Here is a 10,407-nt window from a genome sequence, read left to right on the forward strand (position 1 = left end):
TTAGACTGGCTGAACTAGAGACAAGAACTTGCAAGAACTTGTACATGCATATCCTTGAGATAAGAGAAGTGAGGCCATTTGACATCAGCATGGAGTACAGGGGGAATCCCTGAAAGGAAAATATGCTAAATTGGTAAAAACTTACAGATGTCCACTCAAGTGTTTACCTAAAAGCCTGCAAAAGTGGCAGAGCCAGGACTGAAACTTTTATTTAAGTTCTTGACAGTAAAGTGACAGTACACTTTAACATACCTTGTATAAATTAGTGATGTTCTGTCTGTCTCATTCTAATAGTGGTAGGAAGGAGGTCTGCCTAATGATGAATCAATGCCAACTCCAAGCCCTGGATAAGCAGAAATGATGCCCAGGACATATTCATCTCCTATCTCTGGATCTCAGAAACACATTTGGGCCACTCATTTAATCTCTGTGATCCAACACATTGAGGCTGATCAGAATGCCCAACCAGCCAACTCTGTTTCTTAATTCCTGAAATAAATGGCTCGTTGTGCTGGTAAGAGTGACCACACTTATTTGCACATGCAATCCCACTATGCAATTGAGGGACAAAAAAATTCCATAGTTTATTATTATTATTATTATTATTATTTTGCAGACTCCCAAATCTCTTTTATTGGGGGGAATGGGCCTCTTGGGGACCATTCCTCACTGCACAGCTTGTTCATTGGCACTGCATCCCGAGTCCTGGGGCTTCACCACGTCGGGCAGCTTGGGCGGCTGGAGAATGGCTCGATGCACAGGGTCTCAAAGGTGTCATCTGTCCAGAAGGCCAGCCCCACTGTGACTGGGGCCTGTGGCCGTACTGTTTGGTGAAGCCACACTCGCCCAGTGTCTTGCTATCATCCAAGAGTTGGTTGTCCTTGTACAGCCTCTGCTCGGCTGCTTGAGGATGCCCTCGACGATGCGCTTCAGCTTGAACACTGGGCTGGACTCCCCGGAGTCCATGAAGATGGTGGTCTTGTGGCATCGGATCATGAGGAACACGTTCATTACAGCTGCTGCCTTTCCCCTTGACGCGCTGGCACGCTAGTTTATTATTTTTAAAATATCTCAGCCCACTGCTATGTTTGCTTTATTCATCTTTTTATTTTTTGAGATGGAGTCTCGCTCTGTTGCTCAGGCTGGAGTGCAGTGGCAAGATCTTGGCTCACTGCAATCTCTGCCTCCCAGGTTCAAGCAATTCTCCCGCCTCAGCCTCACGAGTAGCTGGGACTACAGGCACGCACCACCATGCCGGGCTAATTTTTGTATTTTTAGTAGCGACGGAGTTTCACCATGTTGGCCAGGATGGTCTTGATTTCTTGACCTCGTGATCCACCCATCTTGGCCTCCCAAAGTGCTGGGATTACAGGTGTGAGCCACCGGGCCCAGCCCTGTTTTATTCGTCTTTTTTAAAAACAAAAACCATGGCTCTGTGAAAGACTGTACTAAACAGAAAGTGACTAGTTCTGTATTAGCTTCTTAGGGCTGCTGTAACAAAATACCATAAATAGGGAGGTTTAAAACAATACGCATTAATTGTCTCACAGTTCTGGAGGCTGCAAGTTTGAAATCAAGGACTTGCTCTTTCTGAAACGTACAGGGGAGATATCTTTGCTTGCCTTTTCCTAGCTTCGGGTGGTTTTCCAGCAATAGTTGACATTGTTGGCTTGCAGCTGCTTAACCCTAATCTCTGTGCCTATCTTCACATGGCATTTTCCTTGTGTCTCTGTGCCTTTGCATGCCCATCCTCCAGGAAGGATACCAGTCGTGTTGGATTAGGGACCCACCTTTTTCCAGCCTGACCTCATCTTAACTAAGTATGTCTGCCACCACCCTATTTCCAAACGGAGGCACATCTGAGGTCACTGGAATTAGGACATCAATATATCTTTTTGAGGGAAACACAATTCAAATCATAACAGTCCTTGGCAGGATAAGGGGTTAAGACTAAGGCAGCTGCTGGTTGTTTGACACTCCACTTAGTGAGTGTTAACACTCCTCTTAGCCTGGCCTGCTCTTCCCTCCTCTCTTTCTCCCCCTCTGCCTTCTCTGACCAAATTTCCAAATGCTTTCAACCTCAGGAGACAAATAATGTCTTAATATTTAACCTCCAAGAGAATTTCTGTACACATTAATTTATCATATCATACACTGATCCATAAGGTAAATTTGGCAAACTTCATTATCTCTTTTCGGTAAGTGACAAGAGAGAAAGACACCCAGAAATATGGAATAACTTGTCTGAGGTCATTCAGCTGGGTGGTAAAGCTTGGATGAGAAGGAGAATGCCTAATTCTAACACCTGAGATTCATTCACCCCTATGCTGCCTCCCAGCTCCAGAAAGACTCAAGAATGTGGTGACTTTTAAATGGGTCTTTCCTTTCTGTAAGTGCCACAGCTTACCGGGCCCATCCCATATCCAGCCATCTCTCTGCTTTTCATAGAAGGCTGACAATTCACAAAACTTTAAACTCATCCTGAGAGCTTTCCTAAGCTACATGGTCTTATTTTAACTGCAGACTAGGCATCTTCACTTGGAGGTTCTTCGTGTATGGTAAGTCAGCATTTCCTTTCTCCCCAAATTCATTCCTTGTCTCAAATTTCCCCATCTCTGTTAATGGCCTGGGACTTCTTACCATTCCTACATCCACATAAGCGTCTATCTCATTGCTAGATCACATTGCATTTACCCCAAACTCTCTCAGATTTCTCTCTTCCTTTTATCCTAATTGCTGCTGCTTTTGCTCAGTTCTTCATCAGTCCCACCTGAACTGTTGGTTTTCCTTCCTCACGGCTCCCTCCCTGCTCCAACTCATCCTCTACACTGCCACTAGGATCATTCTCAAAATGGTCAATTTAAAGTTCTTCAGTGGCTGTGAGAGCTGAACTATAAATGAAATCCAAGTATTAATGGACAAAATACTGGAAACATCGGGGGAACTATGGCAGTAAATTTGACAACCGTAGTTGTATTATTAAAAATATACAAAGGTAGTCTCAAATTTCTAAGCTGCCCAAGAATATTGCATACTTAAAGAAGAGTTCAGGTAAATAAAAATGGTTGGTTGAGTGGGAGAAAATGTATATATGGGAACAATGAGTGATTTGCTCAGTTTTTCTGTTAATGTAAAACTGCTCTATAAAAATAAAATCTAGACTTGGTGTGGTAGCTTATGTCTGTAATTCCAATACTATGGGAGGCCAAGGCAGGTGGATCACTTGAGGTCAGGAGTTCAAGTCCAGCCTGGCTAACATGGTGAAACCCCATCTTTACTAAAAATACAAAAATTAGCCAGGTGTGGTGATGCATGCTTGTAATCCCAGCTCCTTGGGAGGCTGAGGCACCAGAATTGTCATACCCAGGAGGCAGTGGTTGCAGTGAGCCAAGAACATGCCACTGCACTCCAACCTGGGCAACAGAATGAGACTCTGTCTCAAAAAATAAATAAATAAAATCTATTAAAAATAAAAAGGATTGAAAACGAACTGTCATTGTTACAAATAGTTATAAAAATATTATAAATAAAATTAAGCATAATTACTTTTAGGTATTAACAGCTGGTCTGGATCCATGTTTAGGGCTAAGAGGACTAAAAGAAAGCGTATTTGCTCAATCATATTAAAAACTAACTTGCTGATATGCTGCCTTGTTCTAAATTGCAAGTTTCATAAGCACTAAAAATTGGCTGACCTACTTCACCATAGTAATTGAAAGGGATTATTACTGACAATTAGCAAGCAAGCAATAGTAATAGATAATTTACTTTCCAAATATTTTGCAAGCAAGCAGATTTTTTTTTAAAAAAAGAAAACACATTAGACAGTTGTTTCTTGGCAAATTACAATGCATCTTTTATTTCTTGACAAATAATTCATACTGCAATGTTTTTTTACAGCCTGTAATTCTAATGTGGCTGTTACATTCATTATATCTACAGACACTTTGTCAGGATAAATATTCAGTACAATGCATAGGGACTTAGCCACACAGCACTCATTATAGCCGATAGTCCCGAGATCATGGCCTGGGCAAAGCTCAGAGAAGGGACCTTTTATAGCCTGATTTTGTCCTTCGAGGGAAAATGGAGTCATTTTCTATGTAAATGTTAAAACTCTTCCAGCCTCAGATACTATATTACTGCCTTTCCAAGACGTTTTCTTTTCTAACCTTAGTGAAAAATATAGTAAAGTCATGGCATATTTTTCTCATCACACACAATGGAACAGAAATCACTGTATCTTAAGCAAAAGCTAAGTAAGGTGAAGGATGGAGGAGACTGATGATTCAGAATGTATTATTGGATAACATCTTCATTTATTTTCGGGAAAACTATATTTTGAGTTTAATTCATATTTATTGGATTATATTTCTGATCAATATGCCATTGTTTAGCACTCAGTTTTCTAATTACAACCTTGTCATACAATTTCTTTAACTACTTTTATATCGCTATCAGGTTAAGTTTAATGCAAAATGCTTATTAGTTAATCCAAAACTACTTGAATGAATTTAGTCCTCTATGATTTTCTGCAAAGACACTGCATTAATGGGTTCTTCAGTGAAAATAAATCATTTCTTTCTTTATCCTAAGAAAAATACATTGTTTTCTGCATAGAAGAGAAATTACAGTAGAAATTAAAGTATATGATTTGCCAATCAAAAACTCTGGTAGCAGCATGCTTCTCTTTGTTCTAATGAAAAGCCTGGCCTATTCTAAAGTCATGGATTTGTGTATGTGGTTTCTTTTACTTGGACTGGTACCCAAACACTGTTTGTTATATAAATGAGTGAATAAATGAGTGTGAGAATGAAAGAATGTCTTTCTCTCTACCTTCTCTCTGGATCTAAGGTATTTTTTAGCGTTCACCCTTATTGCTGTGACTTAGCCATCAAACACCTGTAGCTATACTTTGTACATCTTCCCGCACATCAGGAATCTGGCTTTCTGTTCAGCAAACAAACATCTAATGAATTAATGACCCAGCTGACAGCAGTTTACTTGCCCTCTCAATAGATTGTGGCATATTGATACTATGTCCTTCTTGAAACAAACTGTAGTCTTGCCTCATTTTTCTGCTACCCTCTAGCTATTTCTTCTCAGATTCCTTTAGCAATTTGTTCTGGGCCCTCTTCTGTTTGTACATTTTTAGTTAATTTCATCCCTCACTTTAGTTTTATATACTATGTAGGATAATGTCCTCTAGGGTCATCCATGTTACAGTAAGTGAAATAAGCTGGACACAGAAAAAAAAAAACTTGCATGACCTCACTTATATGTGGAAACTTATTTTTAAAGGCCTAATATAAAAAGATAGAGAATAAAATAACAGCGTTTAGGAGGGTGGAAAATGGAAGATGTGGGTCAAAGGATACAAAGTAGGAAATATGTAGGATGAACAAGTCAAAAGATCTAACAACAAGAGGACTGTAGTTAATAATGGTGTATTATGTTCAGGATTTTTGCTAAATTAGTAGATTATAGCTGCTCTTGCCATGGGAAGTGGGGCAGGCAAAAATGGGTTACTATGTGAGATGATGGATATGTTAATTTGTTCCACTATAGTAAACATTTTACTATATATATATACACACATATATGCATCTTTTATAATATCGTGTTGTATACCTTAAACATATACAAACAAATGTGTTTTTAAAAAATAAATACTATCAGAATGCTGAAAATCCTCCAAACTGTATTTCTCTCTCAGACCAATCTTCAATCTTCTGAGCTCTGAACTTCATTTATTTAAATACAGGTGTATATTTGTATATATGGTGCATCTTCTCCATTCCAGGTGTCATAACAAAATACTATGGACTGGGTAGCTTAAACAACAGGAATTTATTTTGCACAGTCTGGAGTCTGGGAAGTCCCAGATCAAGATGCCAGCTGATTTCGTTCCTTGGTGAGTTCCAGGCTTTCGGATGTCAGATGCCCTTCTTGATATGTCTTCACATGGTGGAGAGAGATGGAGGAAGCAAGCTTTCTGATTTCTCTTTTTATAAGGGTACTAATCCCATCATGAGCACCCCACACTCAGATCTCATTTAAACCTAATTACCTCCCAAAGACTCCATCTTCAAATGCTATCGTGGTGGAAGTTAGGGTTTCACTGTGTGAGTGGTGAGGCAATATAATTTAGCCCATAGTACCAGGTAACCTCTCCATGGATACAGACTGAACAAAACTGATAAGGAATTCTTTTTTATAGAACTACATTCTAGTTAAGAAAAGCAAATAGTAACCCAGTAAACAAAATAAATAATTTCAATTATTATGTATCAGTAAAAAATAAAGGTTAAGAAGTAAAATAAGTAAGACAATAATTTCAGATAGTAATAAATGCTCTGAGGAAAAGAAGTGTGGTAGTGTGACAGTGAACTAGAATGAGATCAGGAGTTTAAAGGGCATGAAAAATAGGCCTAGTCTTTGTAGGGATGTGAACATTTAAGTCCTGGATCTGAATAATGAAAAAGAACAAGCTAAAATTTAGTGCAAGAATTTTCTAGGGAGAACAGCCCTGAGCTTGACTTCTTTGAGAAATATAAATAATTTTATAACCAAGGCTATAATTGGCATACCTAGTTGGCAACCTAATCAACATCTTGTGAGTATAATCTTAAAACCAGTTCCTGATCACCCCCCAGAAATGTACATTTTTCCTGATCTTCCCTACTTCAGTACATGGTTCTACCATGCACTTAGTTGATTAAGCAAGACTCCTAGGAGTGATTTCTGCTAACTCTCCCTCTCTCACTTCTAACATGCAATCCTGCTCCAAGACCTATCTCCAAAATACATCTGTTCACTTTTTCCCCCTTACAGCACCACCAATACAATCACCATGATTTCTCACAGGAACTATTTCAATCATATATTAATCATTCAGATTGTTCACACTCTTGCCTCCTTCAAGCCATTTCACACAAGACTGAGGAAGATGATCAGTTAAAAATCCAAATTGTTGGGTGATGCAACAGCAATCAAGACAGAAGTATCTGAATTAAAAAAGATATATACATAAATGGAATTGAATAGACAGTCCAGAAATAAACCCATAAATTTATGTTCAAGTGCTATTTGACAACATTCCTAAGAAAATTCAATTGAGAAAGAATAATTTTTTTCAACAGATGATGCTGAGACAACTATCTTCATGAAAAACAAAAAGAAAAAGACAAGAAATTAGATGAATATATCACACAGATAAATTTACTCAAAATAGATTTTTGACCTAAATATGAGAGATAAAACTATAAAAATCTTACAAGAAAATATAGGAATAAATATCCATGACATTGGGTTAGGCATTCATTTCTAAGATATAACAAAGAAAAGCATACATGCTAAAGAAGAAACAGTTAAATTGAACTTTGTCAAATCAAATGCTTTTGTGCTGCAAATAATACCAGGAAGGAAGTGAGAGACAGCCCACAGAATGGAAGAAAATATCTGTAGATTGTATATCTGATAAGGAACTTATACCTGGAATATAAAAAGACTTATTACAATGCAATCATGAAAAAATAACCAGATTAAAAAATGAGGAAAGGATTTTAACTAATCTTTCTCCAAAGAATATGCATCAAGAAATGATAAGCACATGAAAATATGTTAACATTCTTGCTTATTAGGAAAATGAACATCAAAACCAATGTGAGATACCACTTTATACCACTTTAAGGTGGCTATAATTAAAAAGACAATAATAAGTGTTGACAAGAATGCAGAGAAATTGGAACTCATTAGCAGCTGGAGGGAATGTAAAACTGTGTAGCCACTTTGTAAAGTATTATGTCAGTTTCCCAAAATGTTAAATATAGAATTACTATATGACACAGCAATTTCACTCCTAGGTATATATGCAACAGATATAAAAATACATGTCTGCATAAAAATTTGTACTTGAAAGTTCATAGCAGCATTATTCATAATAGCTACAATGTAGACATGACTCAAGAGTCAATTAACTGATGAATGGGTAAAAAAAATGTGGTATATCCATACATCAATTTAATGTTTGACAATACAAATAATTGAAGTACTGATACATGCTACAACATAGCTGAACCTTAAAATCATTATGCTAGATGAAAGAAGCCAATCACAAAAGGCCACATATTGTGTGATTTTATTTATGTGAAATTCTAGAATAGGCAAATCTATAGAGACAGAAAGTAGGTTAGTGGTTACCTTGGGCTTAGGAAGGGGGAATGGGGAATGACTGCTAGTGAATATGGAGGTTTTTTGGCGGGGAAACAAAAAACATTTTCAGGTTAGATTGTAGTGATAATGATAACAATGTGTAAATATACCAGAAAGCATTACATTGTATGCTTTAAATAAATGAATTGTATGCTTTATAAATCATATCTCAATAAAGCTGTTCAAAATTGTTAGGCGATAAAGGTATTCTGTATGAGTTACATGTTTGAATCAAGTTGTCGAAATTGTATTGTTGAGATTTGTGCACTTCAGAATACATAACTTTTACCTAAAAACAGATAGAAAGTAGTAATCAAGTGAGAGTAGAGAATAAAGGAGAGTATAGATAAAACAAAAATAGCAGAATGTTAATAAATGTTGAAGGTGAGTAATAGGTACAAAATGGTTCATTATAATGTTCTGTTTATTTTGTATATATTTAAATTTTTCCATCTTATGTTTTAAAGTATATATGTGTAAATATATATTGCAGCATAGCACTTTTCAAAGGCCTCTCTACTATGACCTATAGAACCCTGCATAATTTAGCGCGTTGCCTCACCATCTCTCCTTGTGCGCCTCTTCCGAGGGTTTGCTCTGCCCCTCTCACGCTAAGCTTTCTCTTCCTCTCTGTGGGTGCAGGAAAACTCATCCTTTCATCCTTTCTCCAGTTCTCCCTTCATATTTTGGGCCTTGGCCTATAAGTGACTTCCTCAGACAGACATTCTATTTCCATCAAACTCTCTCTTGTGGCTCTCAACTTTTTGTTGTTCTTTTTTTCATAGAACATATCACAATATGCAATTACATATTTATTTATATTTTTATTTGTTTTTTCTCAGTAGGCTCTAAACTTCATGAGGTCAGAGATCTTGCTACTACTTTATCCTATGCTGGCTATTTTCTGCCTAGAGTTTGCCTGCCAACACATTAGCAAATAACAGTTTATACACAGAAGTAAAGAATGAATAAGTGAGTATAATTTTAGATGGTCACCTCAGGTAGGCTTTCTAAAACCAGATTAGGCCATGGATGAACTAAAGTTTCAGAATGTATTTCTTGTTTTTTTTTAATGTTTCAGTGATATACTTTTTCTGTCAGCAATTTTTTGTATAAAGACTAATTACTCAGGGTTTTTTAAAAATGGTAATTTAAAACATTTTAGAGAGTGGTTGAAATTTTAAGGAAATCTTAAACTGTGTTACCAAGAATTATTTTTTCTGATGCCAGTGGCTATTTAAGAATATAATATGGCTATTGTTTTGTAGCTTAATGAACTCAAAGTGAGGAAATATGCACAGCTGCTGGCATTTAAATCTATCAATAGGTAAATAAGGCAAGAAAACAAGTAATAAACCTTGCTTTCATTTTTGATTGCCAGGAGTAAAATTAGAATCATTAAGAAAAAGATGGAGCAAAATGTTGGAATTTTGTTAATAAAAAAAACCTAGTATATATGTTAAAATATCATTAAAGCAACGAATGTGATGAAAGATATATATTAAATACCTAGGTGCTACATTTTTCAACTGCCAGTGAAAATATTGAACATTTTGGATGCACATAATTTTTAGAAGAGCAGAAATTAAATAGCTTATATTTTGGTAAACTATAATCTTTAATTTTCTTAACAAAAATATATTTTCCTTAACAATATTGAAACGTCAAAATGTTTTTTATCCAGTATATATACTGGCCACACTATTCTGCTTTTCAAACTTTAATGTGCACAAGAATCCAGGGGAATCTTATAAAATGAAGGTTTTGATTTAGTAGATGGTGAATGGGGCCTATAACTTCTGCATTTCTAGTAACTTCCCAGGTGATGCCAATGCTGCTATTCCAGAGACCACACTTTGCTCAGTAGCACTCAGTACACTATTGAATTCTGTTAGCAAAGGTAGTTCTATCACTAAAACATAACCAGACGGTACCTTGAAGTTCATTTAGTGCTTTCAGGATAGGAACATCTATCATGAGGGCAGATGGCTTTTCTCTATTTGAAGATCTTAAGGAAATATCAAACTGCTTAATTTGCATCTCATTATAATGTTTATTCACTTTGGTGCTTAAGGATAACATATCCTGGTAAAAGTGGCAAACATATAGGCATGTGAACCACTGAAAAATATTACAAGGCAATAGATGACTATCAGCTACTGACACTCTTGGCTCTTGATACAAATATTTCTT

At 36.6% G+C, this 10,407-nt stretch overlaps 1 pseudogene; it reads right to left on the minus strand.

Moving 5' to 3' along the window:
• Positions 1-666: 666 nt before the first annotated feature.
• LOC105734373 (elongin-B-like) lies at positions 667-1,011 on the minus strand (annotated as a pseudogene).
• Between the last annotated feature and the right edge of the window lie 9,396 nt (positions 1,012-10,407).

The sequence above is a fragment of the Aotus nancymaae genome, unplaced genomic scaffold (genome assembly GCF_030222135.1).
Source record: "Aotus nancymaae isolate 86718 unplaced genomic scaffold, 86718_ANA_hifiasm-v0.15.2.pri h1tg000057l, whole genome shotgun sequence".
In the NCBI taxonomy this organism is placed as follows: domain Eukaryota; kingdom Metazoa; phylum Chordata; class Mammalia; order Primates; family Aotidae; genus Aotus; species Aotus nancymaae.